The 18503-nt window shown below is 41.3% G+C and overlaps 1 protein-coding gene across 1 annotated transcript in view; it reads right to left on the bottom strand.

Annotated features, from left to right (window-relative positions):
• The window catches only part of LOC128527502 (NACHT, LRR and PYD domains-containing protein 3-like), a 41316-nt gene that overhangs the window by 18616 nt on the left and 4197 nt on the right, over positions 1 to 18503 (bottom strand). The gene's annotated exons all lie outside the window — the stretch shown is intronic.

The raw sequence follows: 18503 nt of genomic DNA, 5'->3' as shown, positions 1-18503 counted from the left end.
ACACCACGTTAGGCTACGTCTTGACTCATTTGCATATCGACGGTGATTGGATGTTTACCGAGGGCTCAGGGGAGGTGTGTGTGTGCGCGCGCGCACGCGCCTATTTCTTGTACTAGTATACTGCTGATGCTGAATGTTACATAAACAAACAGTTTGTAAATCGGACTCTAACGTAACTCACATTCTCTTCTTAAGTTATTCACTCCTGACTAAGATTCATTGTTACTCTAAATGCACGGCTGAATGAGTGACTCTATAATCAGTTCCTACAGAATACAAATAGTTAGTAGGCTTTATTGTCACTTTAAACATATACAGTTAGTACATAGTGAAACGAAACAACGTTCCTCCAAGACCAAGGTGCTACATGCAACATAAACTTACAACATAAATTAACAGAGAAGCTAAACTAGCTAACTAGGAGGCCTAGTTAGCTGGCTAGCAGAGACAAGACAGATAGTCCTAACATAAATTACAACATAAATTAACAAAAACTAACTAAACACTAACTAACTAAAAGACTATCTACAGGTTTTAAAGACAACAGACAACATAAAGTGCACGAGCAAATGTGCAAACGAGCAACAACAAAGTGACAGTGCGCAACCACGACATATCAGAACATAAAAATATGGTGTTGAGGTAGTAAAACATAGCAGCAAGAATTGAGATTTGTGCAAAAAGTAATGAATATTGTGCAGAAGAGATAAACAGTGAGGCATTTACAGATTGTGTGTACGATAGTTTGGTGGTGAAGGTCAGTGTGTCTGCGCTTGTGTCGATTAGTCAGTCCAGTCCCAATATTTTGAGGTAGTTGAGTTAAGCTGTGTGATAATGTTTGTTTGTGTGTGAGTGTGTGTGTGTGTGTGTGTGTGTGTGTGTGCGTGCGTGTGTGTGTGTGTGTTTATCAGTCCAGTCCCTTTTTGTTGAGAAGACGGATGGCTTGTGGAAAAAAGTTGTTGCACAGTCTGGATGTGTGTGCCCGAATGCTTCGGTACCTTTTTCCAGATGGCAGGAGTGTGAAGTGTGTGTGAGAGGGGTGTGTCCGATCAGCCACAATGCTACACCACAAAAAGCGTGTGGTGTAGATGTCTTCAATAGAGGGGAGAGAGACCCCGATGATCTTCTCCGCTGTCCTCACTATCCGCTGTAGGGTTTTGCGATCCGATATGGCACAATTCCCAAACCAGACAGTGATGCAGCCGCTCAGAATGCTCTCGATAGTTCCTCTATAGAAGGTGGTCAGGATCGGTGGTGGAAGCTGGGCCTTTCTCAGTCTTCTCAGAAAGAAGAGACGCTGTTGGGCTTTCTTGTGTAGGGAGCTGGTGTTAAGGGACCAGCTGAGGTCCTTCTCTAGGTGGACACCCAGGAATTTGATGTTTTCGACGATTCCCACAGAGGAGCCGTTGATGCTCAGCGGAGAATGGTCGCCTCGTGTCCTCCTAAAGTCAACAACCATCTCCTTTGTCTTGTCAACATTTAGAGACAGGTTGTTGTCTTTACACCAGTCCGTTAGGCTCTGCACTTCCTCTCTGTACGTTGACTCGTCGTTCTTGCTAATGAGACCCACCACGGTCGTGTCATCAGCGAACTTAATGATGTGGTTCGAACTGTGTGTTGCTACACAGTCGTGAGTCAGCAGTGTGAACAGCAGGGGACTGAGCACGCAGCCTTGTGGGGCCCCAGTGCTCAGTGTGGTGGTGCTGGAGGTGCAGTTTCTGATCCGTACTGACTGAGGCCTACCGGTCAGAAAGTCCAGGATCCAGTTGCAGAGGGAGGTGTTTAGGCCCAACAGGTTCAGCTTCCCAATCAGTTGTTGGGGGATGATAGTGTTGAATGCTGAGCTGAAATCTATGTACAGCATTCGAACATATGTGTCTTTCTTGTCCAAGTGTGTGAGGGCAAGATGTAGTGTAGTGGAGATGGCATCGTCCGTTGAGCGGTTAGGACGATACGCAAACTGCAGTGGGTCCAGTGAGGAGGGCAGCAGGGTCTTGATGTGTCTCATGACGAGCCGCTCAAAGCACTTCATGATGGTGGGTGTGAGTGCAACGGGACGATTGTCATTGAGACAGGACACAGTAGACTTCTTGGGCACGGGGACGATGGTGGTGGCCTTGAAGCACGTGGCAACGACGGCGCTGCTCAGAGAGATGTTAAAGATGTCGGTGAGAACATCTGCCAGCTGTTCAGCACATTCTCTGAGCACTCTGCCTGGGATGTTGTCTGGTCCAGCAGCTTTACGTGGGTTGACTCTGCGTAGAGTTTTCCTCACCTCAGCTGTAGTGAGACACAGCACCTGGTCGTTCGGAGAAGGGGTGGTCTTTCTCGCCGCCACGTCGTTCTGCCTGTCAAACTATAGCCGCTGAGAGGCTAAGTAGAAGGAATTCCTCTGTGACGCGTTCCCGTTCATTTGTATTCACCTTTTTATTTAACAACACAGTGTGACATATACAAGAACAATACAGCATACGGCTTACGATGGTCAACAGAAAGTAAGCGCTCCCAATACTGAGGGGGTGTCTCCCACTACTGAGGGGGTGTCTCACCTTTAGACAACAAACACAATTAGATAAATATCCACCTGCGCCACCCATGTGACCAAACATCCCGGAAATACAAATCACAATTCAAAATAAAAGACAAACATTTTCAGCACTTACATTCCAGCCCCTGATTATTACACACTAACCTGTAATAATCAACACAAGCAATTGCAAGCAATGACATTCACATAATTCACTCATAATACATTTTAAAGAATTAAACATATGTGTGCATGTATAAATGTCCTGAAAGTTCAAATTTTCGTATGTTCCATCCTCGTAGCTGTGTAAAGGTAATGTCTAAGTCTAGTCTAAGTCAGTTAAGTTGATCGATCATTAGTGTACAATAAAGTCCAAGTCTAAGTCAAACGGTCAAAATCAAAATAAGTCGGTTGAGAGCTCTCAAAGGTAACTGTCAAAATTAGTCTGTAGATTCTTCAGCTTCAAGAAGACGACAAATTTTTGTAATTGGTCTGGTCAGGCAAGTACCTCTAGCTTTGATTTTAACTTGTCGTACAAGACCTTTCTTGTCTTGTGTTGTCTCAATGATCTTGCCCATGATCCAAGAATTTCTAGGTGCATTATCATCCACCACCAGTACAACATCTCCCAACTGAAAATTATGTGTCTTAACCCTCCACTTTTGCCGTTCCTGTAGTAGAGGTAAATATTCACCTATCCATCTTTTCCAAAATAGATTAGACAAGTATTGAATTTGTTGCTATCTTCGACGGGTATACAAATCTTCTTTCACAAACAACCCAGGTGGCAATGCAAGTTCTGTCTTAAGTAGGAGGAGATGATTAGGTGCTAAAGCCTCCAAATCATTGGGATCCAAAGAAGTTCTGGTTATGGGTCGATTAAGTACAGATTCTATTTCACACAAGAATGTATAAAGGCCCTCTTCATCCAAGTTTTGTCCTTGCAAAATGGAATTTGGAATTTTCTTTATTGACCTGATGAGCCCTTCACAGATCCCTCCATGGTGAGAACCGGTTGGAGGATTGAAGATCCATTTTATCTTCTTTTGAAGAAGAACATCATTGATCTGCCTATGATTCCAATTTTGTATTGCTTCCTGTAGAACACGTTCACCTCCAACAAAATGTGTGCCATTATCTGAACGTATTTCAGTTACTTGTCCTCGTCGAGCAATGAAACGCCTTAATGCATGAATGAATGAGTCCGTGTCTAATGATGCAGTTGTTTCAATATGAACGGCTCTAATGGCCAGACATGTAAAGATGACTCCATAGCGCTTTATGATTGTTCTCCCTCGTTTGATCTCAAAGGGGCCAAAACAATCAACACCAACGCATGTAAAGGGTGGTTTGTCTGGTGAAACTCGATCTTGAGGTAAATCAGCCATTTGTTGATGGCCAGGAATTCCTTCTACTTAGCCTCTCAGCGGCTATAGGTTGTCGCATATTAGTCAACAGAAATTTGCTTCGGATATTTGGATTATGGACGCAACTTGGAACGGCTTTTACTGGCACAACGTATGTTCATCGCATTGAGCTGTAAAGTGGAGCAGCCGACACACGTCGACACGCAGAGCGGCAGAATGAGGTACGCTGCGGTTTAAATGGATTCTAGCTGCATTGCTGTTAAGGAAGATGCGGTGATAGCCGCTATATTTAATAGGCATTGGATTGAAATGCAGTGTGACTTGCTCTTGCGTGTTACGAGCTCACGTGTGCTGCCCTACTAAGTTCATTCATTCATTGTTGGCGCTGTGTGCGCTGATTGTGCCGTTATGTGGGATTGAGTTCGGCGGATTGTTGGTTTTAAGAATGAACTCTGAGGAGACGGAGCACGCTGCTGATAGCAACAAACGAGAGCATAAGCCCACGGCAAAAGCCATGGCAGCTAAAATTTAAGCCTTACAAAAGGATCGCAAGAGTAAGGTGAATAAAGTAAAAAATATGATTGTGTCCATGAAAGAGTTGATGAAATGCGATTATAAGGAGTCTCAAGTGTCTTCCATGTTGAAAACAATACAACTGTTGATGGATGGTGCACGTGTGTTACACAGAGATGTATTACCTTTGCTTCCTTCTGAGGAACAAACTAAACAGAATGAATGGTTTGATTCAGTTTCCAAACATTACAATGGCTTTGTGAAAGATGTTAAGGACTGGTTAACTGAAACTGGGAAAAGGCGTGATGAAAGTGCTTTAAATGCTGAAATAATGGATGCACATTCTGCTCAAGGAAATGAGAATGAAAATCTTGGTGCTGCACCTTTGGATTCTCAAAATTCTAGGACTGTGGAATCAAATGTAACCTCTCAGAATATTTGTGACGCTGATATTGCACCCTTTGTTGAAGCTGTGTCCACAACACAAGGTTCTCAGCCTGCTGATGTAATTCTACAGAATGAAATGGAACTTGGAGATGAGGTTCAACCAACGGACAGTGTTTCAAATATAAGTAGCAAAGGATCTACCAAAACGTCGTTGTCATCTCATGGATCTCGATTCAGTCGATCTTCCATTTTGTCTACTCGTCTTAAGGCTGAGGCAGACCTGGCTGCATTAAGGGCCTCTCACCAAATGCTGCAGATGAAACACGCCTTGGAAGAGCAAGAGGAACAGTTGAGGAGAAGGAAGGAAAGATTGGAGTTGGAAATGAAATTGGCGGAGTCAATGGCCAGGGTAAAGGTTTATCAAGATGTGGATACAGAATCGCATGCTTCTGTTAACAATATTGTTTCAAACCCTCGCCATTCCGATGTGGAACCATGTGCCCTTTCAACTAGTATGCAAGCAGCAACACCGTCCTTGCCTACACTAAGGATTCCAAATCATTCTCAATCCCAGTCAGTACAACAGCAACAGTCAACAGGATCTAAAACAAAGGTTTCACAGTCTGCAACACTTAACGTACCATCATTGGTTAACCAGAGCGTTGGACCCAGTGTTCAAAATGATGTGAGTAGCCAGAACATACTTAAGCTTATTGATAAGCAAAATGAAATAGCTACCTTGCTGGTAAAACAACATAATCTGTCTTCGCTTCCACCCAGAGAAATCCCCTATTTCGAAGAAGACCTATTGCGTTTTCATGAGTTCATGCGCTCATTTGAAGAAGTTGTTGAAAGGAGAGCAGGTAGTCCAAGAGATTGTCTCCACTTTTTGGAGCAATATACACGTGGACAACCAAAGGAACTTGTTATAAGTTGCCAGCACATGATCCCTTCGCAAGGTTATCTAAGGGCTAAGACCTTGCTTAAGGAAAACTTCGGCAATGAGGTGAAAATAGCTTCATCATATATGGAAAAGGCTCTTTCTTGGAAGGTTATAAAATCTGAAGACGCTAGGGCTCTACAAGATTATGGTCTTTTCTTAAGGAGTTGTTGTAATGCTATGGTTGATGTTCACTATATGAATGAGTTGAATCTCACTTCTAATATGCAAGTTATCCTTTCAAAGCTTCCTTATAAATTAAAAGATAAATTGAGAGCTGTTGCATATGATCTTAAGGAGCAAGGCCACAATCAAATCACCTTCTCTGATATTGTGGATTTCGTCGAGAGACAAGTGAAAATTCTCACAGATCTGGTGTTTGGCAACATTCAGGAAACTTCACCTGCTGGAGGTAGAAAGGCGAATACTAGAACGATCTTGTCAAAACCCAGAAGCAGTTTTGCAACCACTATTACTGCTACACCAGAGGTAAAGGATCATGGTAGGAGATCTACAAATAGAATTTGTCTCTTTTGTGATGGAGAACACTTGTTGGACGAATGTCATAAACTCGTCAAGAGGAATCATAGAGAAAAGATGAAATTCTTGAAAACAAAAGGAATTTGCTTTAGCTGTTTGAACACAGGACATATTAGTAGGGACTGCAAGAGGAGAAGTATTTGTAATGTACCTAATCTTAAACACCCAAGTCTTTTGCACATTCATCCTTATGTGAAGGAAGACTCTTTGGACAAGAAAAGGTCTGAATTAAAACCAGCAATCTTTCTTCAATCTAATGGTGTTACTGGGGCTGGTAAAGACGTCTGTGCATTGTCTATTGTTCCAGTTTGTGTTAAATCAAAAAGGGGTACCAATGTTGTAAAGACGTATGCATTTCTTGACTCTGGGAGTTCTGCTTCATTTTGTACGGAGAGCTTGATGAACAAGCTTAATCTTACTGGAAAGAAAGTGAATATTCTGCTCAGGACTATGAGTCAGGATAAATCGGTTGGTAGCTATGTTCTGAAGGATCTGGAAGTTTCTGGGCTGAAGCAAGAGTATTACTGTGCCTTGCCCGACGTGTACACTCAAAGGAACATGCCAGTGACCACAGAAAACATTGCTTCCCAGAAAGATCTTGAACGTTGGCCACATTTGAGTCACATATGCTTGCCAACAATAAATGCCAACATTGAGCTTTTAATTGGAACTTATATTCCAGAAGCATTGGAGCCTTGGCAGGTCGTACGTAGTCAAGATAATGGCCCATACGCCATACGGACAATGCTTGGCTGAACAGTTAACGGACCTCTCAAGGGAGTGAGTATAAATGAAGATACTGATGATAATGCTGAAAGGCTTTCTGTGACTGTGAATAGGACTGCTGTACTGAAGTTGGAGGAATTATGGAAACAGCAGTTTAAGGCTGATTTTCCCGAGACTGTACATGAGGAACAGATAGCAATGTCAAAGGAAGACCATCAATTTATGGACTTCATGTCTCATTCAGCAAAACTGATCAATGGTCATTATAGCATTGGTCTACCATTTAGAAATGCTGAAGTGGTCATGCCAATGAATAGGAGAGTTGCGGAACAACGTGCCTTAAATCTTCAAAGGAGGTTTAAGTTGAATAGTTCCTTTCATGCAAATTATACAGCCTTCATGGAGGATGTTATTCAAAAGGGTTATGCAGAAAGGGTACCCATGGCAGAATTGGAGAGATGTGATGGACGTCTGTGGTATATACCCCATCATGGGGTATATCATCCCAAAAAACAGAAAATTCGAGTTGTGTTCGATTGTGGAGCTTCTTTTCAGGGTGTAACCTTGAATAGTATGCTCCTACCAGGTCCCGACTTAACCAACTCACTCTCAAGTGTCCTTGGACGATTTAGACTTGAGCCTGTTGTCATGATGGCTGACATCGAAGCCATGTTCTATCAAGTCAGAGTTCATCCAGAAGACTCTGATGTCTTGAGATTTTTGTGGTGGCCAGAAGGTAACATAAATCACAGTCTGGAAGAATACAGAATGCTGGTCCACCTGTTTGGTGCGATATCCTCACCAAATTGTTCAAGTTTTGCCTAGAGGAAATGTGCGACAGATCAAAGGAATCTATTTGACTCCAAGACACTGGATGTTGTCTTTGATAATTTCTATGTGGATGATTGTCTTGTTTCAGTTCCTTCAGAATCAGATGCTGTGCAGCTATACAAAGATTTAAGTAGTATGTGTGCCAATGGAGGGTTTAAATTGACCAAATGGATGAGTAACAACCGTGTCGTATTGACTGCTATACCCGAAAAGGGCAGAGAGACAAAGGTAAGGGATCTGGATTTTGATTATGATGCTCTACCTCTGGAAAGAGCTTTGGGAGTGCAATGGTGTGCTGAATCCGAATCAGTCCAGTCTCAATGTTTTGATGTATTAATGTTTTGATGTAGTTGATATACTGACAGTGAAGTAAAAATATCACTGATCCAGTAACTTATGCTATTAACTGGCTTACACAAGTTTCTGGAGTTTACAGGATGAACTCTTCAGTAGAGTAGAGATCTGTTTCACTCCTGCATTTCCCAGGGTGTTCTCACTCAGGTCCAGCTCTGTCAGGTGTGAAGGGTTTGAAGTAAGAGCTGATATCAGATCAGTCCAGCCTCCCTCTGTAATACCGCTCTTACTCAGCCTGCAGACAGAGAACACAGCTGAGACACAGATCTTTAAATACAGAACAGATAACCAACCATCATAAACATTAAACATTTATAACTAATTACTCTGTCCAGGCTGTACACACAGTGCAGTAGACTCTTCATCATCACTGTGTGATAAACATCTATCAGATTCACAGCAAATCACATCAAATCCAGAAGTGTTGGTGCAGCAGTAACGATTACAGCAGTAGTTTAAACACAATAGTAATGTTACAGATTTAAATGTGTGTATACTGTGGATAATATTCCTCTTAATCATAAGGTTTATCCTGGTCAGTGTTGAATGCGGTGTCTATGGCGTGAACGCTGGACATGAGGAGGGAACACACACTGCACTTTAGTCCCTCACAAACATTCACATACTCTAAGAGATAATTTACCAGGATAAAAAAAAAAAACACAAGCACCCTGGAGCTGTGAGGTGGAAACACCAACTACTGGTTCTAAGGAGAACAAGATTAGGTGCAGAAATCAGAACACACACCTGAGTGTCTGAGGTCTGCAGTGTGGATCCTTCAATAGAGCAGAGAGCTGCTTCATTCCTGAGTCTCCTTTTATTTTTCCACTCAGATTCAGATCCGTCTGCAGTAAGGGGTTTGTACCCAGAACCTCAGTTAAAGAAACACAGGCTTCCTTCGCCTCAGCACTTTTCAACAGACTGCAAAAAAAATTTAATTACACAAAACAGTACAAGTGTAAAGAATTAGACTTTAGATCTATTAGTCTGATATCTACACCTAATAGCCTGATATTTCAATTCAATTTTTTTCAATTCAATTTTATTTGTATAGCGCTTTTAGCAATTTTCATTGCCGCAAAGCAGCTTTACATAGTCAAAAGAATTATTTAGGTTTGTATGAAATGTGAATTTGTATGAATCAAAATGGTCAGTTTGTCCCTGGTGAGCAAGCCGAGGGCGACAGTGGCAAGGAAAAACTCCCTGAGATGGTAAGAGGAAGAAACCTTGAGAGGAACCAGACTCAACAGGGAACCCATCCTCATTTGGGTGAAACAAAAAGCAGTAAATGATCTGCATTTATACAGTGTGTAGGGTGGGAGGCGGTTCAGCTATAATAGCTGATGTTAATTGATGTTAATATGGAGTCCAGGTAGTTATTGAAGACCCAGGTAGACTTGTAAGAAGTTCCAGTCATGAACTATCGAACTGTCAAGTCCCCAGAGAAACAGTTGCCAACACCAGTCAAGGCCAGAACCATTTTCTAGGTAGAGAGAATCATTCCCAGACACCAGACGCATCCCAGAGAGACACACGGGGCATCCATGTGACGAGATCTTCAGCCAGAAGCGGGGCACCAGGATGGGTCAGACAGGTCCGGAGGGCAGAGGGAGTCTGGATCACTGGCAGCTCAGGAACGACATGTGTAGCTCGACAGAGAGAGAGAGAAAGAGTGAAAGGGGGGGACAGGAGGAGAGAGGAAAAAGAAAGAGGGGGGGAAAGAGAAGAAGAGGAGAGATGGCAGTTAGGTATGGTCACAGTCATACAATGTATAATGTGAATGTATATTAACTGTAGCGTGCAAGCAGAGACTCCGGCAGGACTAACTATGACAGCATAACTAAAAGGGAGAGCCAGAAGGAAACACAAACATGAGGGCTTCCTGACATGTAAAGCAAACAATCCCCTCACCGTCAGCAAACCTGAGTGATCAACGAGAGTGAGGAAGACAGCATCCAAACATACCAGTTCACCATAATACTCTACGTCCATGAGTCCCCCAGATCTGCTCCTTTACCTATGGCAAATCTATTTATAAAAATGCTCGGCTAAATAAATAGGTTTTTAGCCTGGACTTAAACACTGAGACTGTGTCTGAGTCCCGAACACTATTTGGAAGACTATTCCATAACTTTGGGGCTTTGTAAGAAAAAGCTCTGCCCCCAGCTGTATTTTTCATAATACGCGGTACTGACAAGCAGCCTGCATCCTTTGATCGAAGTAGGCGTGGCGGATCGTAAGACACTAGCAGTTCGCTCAGGTACTGCGGCGCGAGACCATTTAATGCTTTATATGTCAAGAGTAGTATTTTAAAATCAATGCGAAATTTCACAGGGAGCCAATGGAGTGAAGATAAGATAGGGGTGATGTGCTCATATCTTCTGGTTCTGGTGAGGACTCTCGCTGCTGCATTCTGGACTAGCTGAAGCTTATTTATGCATCTAGCTGAACAACCAGACAGTAAGGCATTACAATAGTCCAACCTAGAGGTGATAAAAGCATGAACTAGTTTTTCTGCGTCGTTTAGCGACAATAAATTTCTTATTCTGGCAATATTTCTGAGGTGAAAGAATGCTATCCTGGTAATATTATCTACATGTGCTTCAAATGAAAGGCTGGAATCAATAATCACACCAAGGTCTTTCACTGTTGCATTTGATGGAACAGAAAGGCCATCTAAAGTTACGGTATGATCTAAAATTTTACTCCTAGCTGTATGCGGTCCTATGACTAGAACTTCTGTCTTATCCGGATTTAGCAGAAGGAAGTTAGTTAGCATCCAATTTCTTATGTCCTGCACACATTGCTCAATTTTAGTAAGCTGTTTTTTCTCATCAGGTTTTGCTGAGACATATAACTGTGTATCATCAGCATAACAATGAAAACTAATACCATGCTTACGGATTATGTTGCCCAGAGGAAGCATGTAAAGGGAAAAAAGCAGTGGACCTAAAACTGAACCCTGCGGAACGCCAAACTCCACTAGAGAACATGCAGAATAATCACCATTTAAGTCTACATACTGATAACGATGGGTCAGATAGGATCTGAGCCAGGAGAGGGCTGTACCCTTAATTCCCACTACATTTTCTAATCTGTGAAGAAGAATAGCGTGATCAACAGTGTCAAAAGCTGCACTGAGGTCAAGTAATACAAGCATAGTTACACAACCCTGATCAGAGGCCAATAGAATGTCATTTACTACTTTAACGAGCGCTGTCTCTGTACTGTGATGAGGCCTAAATCCTGACTGATACAGTTCATGTATGCCATTCCTATGTAATATATGAGCATAGCTGCTCCGCTACTATCTTTTCCAGGATCTTAGAGATAAAGGGGAGGTTTGATATTGGTCTGTAACTGGACAGCTGACAGGGGTCGAGGTCAGGTTTCTTAATTATTGGTTTGATAACTGCTAATTTAAAAGATTTTGGAACATATCCAATGCTGAGTGAAGAATTAATTATTCTCAACAGGGGTTCTATTATTGCTGGTACTATCTGTTTAAGAAAATGTGTCGGTACAGGATCTAATATACAGGTTGATGAATTTGAAGAAGAGATGAGTGAAATTAGTTCATTCTCTTCAAGGGGAGTAAAGTATTCTAGGTTCTGGTCTGACATGGCTAGATTAACATCTGCATCAATTACATTGTTCGGTTTCAAAACCTAAATTTTATGCCTAATATTTACAATTTTATTATTAAAAAAGTTCATGAAGTCCTCACTATTGCATGATGTTGTTGTGGAGATTTCTGCAGTGGTCTTATTTCTGGTTAATTTGGCTACAGCATTAAATAAGAATCTAGGATTATTTTTATTTTCTTCTATAAGAGTGGAGAGATATGTTGATCTAGCTACACTAAGAGCTTTTCTATAGTTCAGGATGCTCTCCTTCCATGCTATTTGAAATACTAGTAATTTAGTTTGACGCCATTTACGTTCTAATTTCCGAGCGGTCTGTTTTAAAGTGCGCGTGTGATCGTTATACCAGGGAGCAAGTTTTTTATCTCTAATAATTTTTCTTTTGGCTGGAGCTACATTATCTAGGGTATAGCGAAATGTCGACTCTAAATATTCAGTCGCCTGATCGAGTTCTGTGGGGTCAGACGGTGATCTAATCGAAGTTGGGAACTCTGGGAGATTACTGATAAAACTCTGTTTGGTAGTTGATGTGAATGTACGTTTCATACGGTAGCGCGGCGCTGTGTGTACATTATTATTGTGACACACTTGCAATGAGACAAGATAGTGATCTGAGATAACTTCAGATAGTGGTATTGTGAATAAATTTCTTATACTTAATCCAAATAATATTATTAAATCTAAAGTGTGACCTGCTTTATGAGTGGGTCCTACTACACACTGATTTACTCCTACCGAGTCCAGTATAGACATAAATGCAGTTCTCAGAGGGTCTTCTGGGTTTTCAAAATGAATATTAAAATCTCCAGCAATTAACACTTTGTCTACAGAAATGACTAGGTTTGAGAGGAAATCTGCAAATTCACTAAGAAATTCCGAGTACGGCCCTGGAGGTCTGTAAATGACAATTAGCGGGATCGACTGAGCTGACTTAATATAGTTAAATACACTTATGTTACTATAAAGAATTTCAAATGAATTAAATTTGTGTCCGTGTTTTTGTACAATAGTCAAATTATCATTGTGAATAACTGCGACGCCTCCTCCTCTACCAGTTAATTATTAGATATCTGAACCTAATAATTATAATTTGTTCCAGAAGCATGCTTGTGTATCAAAACACTTGTATATTAAAGTAAATTCCCTCCATAAGTAATAATAAAAACTCAAATGATTCGTTCCACAACACAAAAATATTTAAATAAAAATATTAATACAAAATACAAAGTAAAAATAAAACCTGCACTTGACCATCAAAAACACATACACACACCCACCTCTGCGTGAGCACGCACGCACACACACACACACACACACACATACAGACAGACAGACTCACAACTTGTCCCCCGTGGGAGCGCACATACAGGTCCTTCTCAAAAAATTAGCATATTGTGATAAAGTTCATTATTTTCTGTAATGTACAGATAAACATTAGACTTTCATATATTTTAGATTTATTACACACAACTGAAGTAGTTCAAGCCTTTTAATTATTTTAATATTGATGATTTTGGCATACAGCTCATGAAAACCCAAAATTCCTATCTCAAAAAATTAGCATATCATGAAAAGGTTCTCTAAACGAGCTATTAACCTAATCATCTGAATCAACTAATTAACTCTAAACACCTGCAAAAGATTCCTGAGGCTTTTAAATACTCCCAGCCTGGTTCATTACTCAAAAACGGAAACATGGGTAAGACTGCCGACCTGACTGCTGTCCAGAAGGCCATCATTGACACCCTCAAGCAAGAGGGTGAGATACAGAAAGAAATTTCTGAACCAATAGGCTGTTCCCAGAGTGCTGTATCAAGGCACCCCAGTGGGAAGTCTGTGGGAAGGAAAAAGTGTGGCCGAAAACGCTGCACAACGAGAAGAGGTGACCGGACCCTGAGGAAGATTGTGGAGAAGGACCGATTCCAGACCTTGGGGGACCTGCGGAAGCAGTGGACTGAGTCTGGAGTAGAAACATCCAGAGCCACCGTGTATAGGCGTGTGCAGGAAATGGGCTTCAGGTGCCGCATTCCCCAGGTCAAGCCACTTTTGAACCAGAAACAGCGGCAGAAGCGCCTGACCTGGGCTACAGAGAAGCAGCACTGGACTGTTGCTCAGTGGTCCAAAGTACTTTTTTCGGATGAAAGCAAATTTTGCATGTCATTCGGAAATCAAGGTGCCAGAGTCTGGAGGAAGACAGGGGAGAGGGAAATGCCAAAATGCCTGAAGTCCAGTGTCAGGTACCCACAGTCAGTAATGGTCTGGGGTGCCATGTCAGCTGCTGGTGTTGGTCCACTGTGTTTTATCAAGGGCAGGGTCAATGCAGCTAGCTATCAGGAGATTTTGGAGCACTTCATGCTTCCATCTGCTGAAAAGCTTTATGGAGATGAAGATTTCATTTTTCAACACGACCTGGCACCTGCTCACAGTGCCAAACCACTGGTAAATGGTTTACTGACCATGGTATTACTGTGCTTAATTGGCCTGCCAACTCTCCTGACCTGAACCCCATAGAGAATCTGTGGGATATTGTGAAGAGAAAGTTGAGAGACGCAAGACCCAACACTCTGGATGAGCTTAAGGCCACTATCGAAGCATCCTGGGCCTCCATAACACCTCAGCAGTGCCACAGGCTGATTGCCTCCATGCCACGCCGCATTGAAGCAGTCATTTCTGCAAAAGGATTCCCGACCAAGTATTGAGTGCATAACTGAACATAATTATTTGAAGGTTGACTTTTTTTGTATTAAAAAAACTTTTCTTTTATTGGTCGGATGAAATATGCTAATTTTTTTAGATAGAAATTTTGGGTTTTCATGAGCTGTATGCCAAAATCATCAATATTAAAACAATTAAAAGGCTTGAACTACTTCAGTTGTGTGTAATGAATCTGAAATATATGAAAGTCTAATGTTTATCAGTACATTACAGAAAATATTGAACTTTATCACAATATGCTAATTTTTTGAGAAGGACCTGTACATACAAAAATGCTTTAGAGAAGAACTATTGGCTCAGTTGTGATCACGTGACTTACGCCATCTAAACAAGAAGCACATGCGTGCCACATGATAATGATACTTGGTACTTATAAATTAAGTTTCGCTTGTTTAACAAGACAAACATTTATTAAACTTTTTTGCTTGTCTTGGGGAACGCTCGCAAACTGGGTTACTCGCAATCTGAGGTTTCACTGTATAATCCTTTTTAGTGGATCCGACATAAATATACTTTTAAGTGTAAAGATTATTTTACCAGTTTAAATGTGAAGATCAGGACAATATTACTAATTTTATTTTTATACAGTTCCTCATGTCTCATTAATTACTGTGTGAAAATCACAGCACATAAGTGTGGGCTTTAAACTGTTATATAGTATAAAAATGTTGAGCAGTAGTGAGTCACAAACAGTTTCTTTTTTTCCAAATTCATGTGAACCAAATGAAACGTAAATATCACACCTCTTTTCACACTTGCTTAATACACACATCATTAACATATTTGATATTTAATGATAAACACCTTCATTCTGTAACATCCCGACATATGATTATTAATATGATTTTACAATAACTTGTGTTCTGTATATTTTCCTTACCTCAGTGTGTTCAGTGTACAGTCTGGATCCTGTAGTAAATCAGTGAGCAGCTTCACTCCTGAGTCTCCAGGGTCGTTCCCTCTGAGATCCAGCTCTATCAGGTGAGATGATTTCAGAGCTTCAGCCAGAGCAGTGTATCCTTCCTCTGTTATACTGCAGTCTGAAAGTCTAAAGAGAAAACAAAATCATTATATAAACTTATATAAAATTATATTAACTCTGTTTTCAGATGTAATAGAGACAAAGTACAAGAGTTTCACCAAAATTACACCACTGATGTCACTGTACTGTGTAAAATAATAAAAACACATTGTGAGATGATTTAGTGGAGGTATATCGCCATATTATAGTGATGGTGACAATAACATGTCTATCCAAGGTTCAATTCATCGTTCTGCATCTTACATACAGTGGCTTGCAAAAGTATCCCCCCCCCCCTTGAACTTTGCCACATTTTGTCACATTACAGCCACAAACATAAATCAATTTCATGTAATAATAATGTCTTATTATTATTACTATTATTATTATTATTATTATTTCACCTGCTTAGTAACATTGCCCCAGTTGGAAAACATCATTGTTATGTGTGCTACTACCATGGAGCATTGATCAAAATAACTACCTGGACTCCATATCAACATCAATTAACATCAACTGATATAGCTGAACTGCCTGCCAACTAACACACAGTATGAGTGCAGATCAATCCCTGCTATCTGTTATCACCCAGATGAGGATGGGTTCCCTGTTGAGTCTGGTTCCTCTCAAGGTTTCTTCCTATTACCATCTCAGGGAGTTTTTCCTTGCCACTGTCGGCCTCGGCTTGTTCATCAGGGGCAATCTGATAATTTTGACTCACAATTTATTTTGACTCAAGTTCCATACAAACTAAAATAATTCTTTAGATTGTGTAAAGCTGCTTTGCGACAATAACAATTGTTAAAAGCGCTATACAGCGGAACCTCGGATTACGAGTAACGCGGTTTACGAGTGTTCCGTAAGACGAGCAAAGATTTTTAATACATTTCGTCTTAAAAAACAAGCGTTGTCTTGGTGTCACGTGATTACAACAGAGCCAACGATTTTTCTCTCTCTTGCGCTGCGAAATTGTGGGTGCTCGTCTTTTACTGGTGTAATCAACGCACGCGTGTACTGTTTAATATAACACTGTGACCACGTGTGTGTGTGTAAAACATATTTTATTTTGTGTTCGGAAGCGCGTGTGTACAGCGCGTGTACTGTTTTTTATAACACACGTGCGCGCGAGTAAAGCAAAAGAAATTCTCAATACAGAGGTTAAAAATCTATTTTCTTCCTTAGCTCATAGCGGTGTGTGTGTGTGTGCGCGCGAGCGTAATTTGACACTGTGCCGGCTATCTGTGTGTGTGAAGCCCCACTTCACAAACACGCACGCACGCACGCAAAAATTAAGGCGAGACACACACACTCTGCTCTACACAGAAACACTGCTCTGTCGCGATTCTTTTTAGAGGTAAGGTGCTTGTTTTACTTTACAGCAGTGATTCTGTTACTTTGCGCTCACACGAGTTTCATTACCGATGTTCATTGCTAATCTTCAGATAAAACAGTGTAGCAGGAGAGAGAGGTTGATTTATGACCTCTGTTTATGGAAGTGTAGTCCAGTGCGGGAGATGCATTGTGGGTAATGCAGTCCGGTGTGTGTGAACGCGAATGTGAGATGTAAGTTAATATTGAGCCTAAGTTTTGTTCTTCAGTAGTTTTTTTAGTTGGATTTAAGTGCAGGATCCACCCGAAAGTTTGTACTATAACCGGACAATACAGAAAATAAAAGAACGGGCATCGACCAGTTTGTCCATCTCATCATTACACCAGCATGAATTAACGAGCTATTACACTGTCGCGAGCAACATTAAAATAAAGCGAAGAAGCTTTAATAATTTAGAGGAGAACAACAATCTTTCCGTTAATGTGTGTGTGTTTAATTCAGACGAAAGGAGAAAGTTTTACTGTGTAAGATGAGAAGGGGGAGACAGGAGGGGCTGAAAGCAAGAGTCTCCACTTACTCTAGCCTCACACACACACACACACACACACACACACACAGCGCCTGCACGCACAAACGGAAACACTTATCTGTCGGGATTTATTTTTACTATTTTGAAAGGTAAAGTGCAGGTTAATTTGTTTTATTTTTACTTTATATTTTGTATTGATTATTTTTATGTATTTATTAACTGGCTCAAACGTTTTCCTGACACCGGTCTGCTTTGCAAACAGAGAAGGAAGAGTTTGCTTTTCGGTTTGCTTCCGGGGTGTGTGAATATCTCCGAGATGGCAGAAGCGTTTACCCTCAGAACAGAAGAGTGCGAGACCAACCATGGAGCGATGAGGAAAGATGAGCCTCGTTAGCCATGTAAAGGTCGATAACCGAAAATCCAGACAAAAAGCAGAATCCCAGCGCAGGCAGGGTCATACACAAAGATCTGTCCGAGAACCGGCAAGATAACCAGGGGAGAAAGACGAAAGGGAAATCCGAAGAGTGAGCAGGGTCCATAACGGGTCAGAATTCAACGATCAATATCAAAAGGGAAGAAGCGAGGCGCATGAGGGACGCACTGTGGCACTGACTGGCACACGGGGCGTGATTATAAAGCCGAGGGAGAGTTACTGATCAGGTACAGGTGTGAAACTCTGGAGTGGAGTTAGGACCGTGAGGTGCTTGGTGAGTCTAACTGGCACAGTGAAAGACACACCCTCTAACCCCATGGTCTTTACTCATGTTTATTTCTTTCTACACTGTAAAACAATGCTAAAGGCGTTTATCCAAAATCTAATAATAATAATAAATGCACAATAATCTCCTCTGAACAGTTGATATTGAGATGTATATCTGCTCCTTCTGCTCTGTAAAGCTTCATAACGGCTCTAATCTGAGGTGCTGGTTGTTAATTGGTGATTTTTGAGGCTGGTGACTCTGAATGAACTTCTCCTCTGCAGCAGAGCTCAGTTTTGGTCTTGTTTTCCTGGGAAGAGACAGTTTCATCATGGAGCTCGATGGGTTTTACAAACACACTCAACACAATACTGTTCTTAT

This window comes from Clarias gariepinus, chromosome 7 (assembly GCF_024256425.1).
Source record: "Clarias gariepinus isolate MV-2021 ecotype Netherlands chromosome 7, CGAR_prim_01v2, whole genome shotgun sequence".
Classification (NCBI taxonomy): domain Eukaryota; kingdom Metazoa; phylum Chordata; class Actinopteri; order Siluriformes; family Clariidae; genus Clarias; species Clarias gariepinus.
Note: the sequence above shows the minus strand (reverse complement) of the source record. Positions and strands in the feature narration are given on the sequence as shown.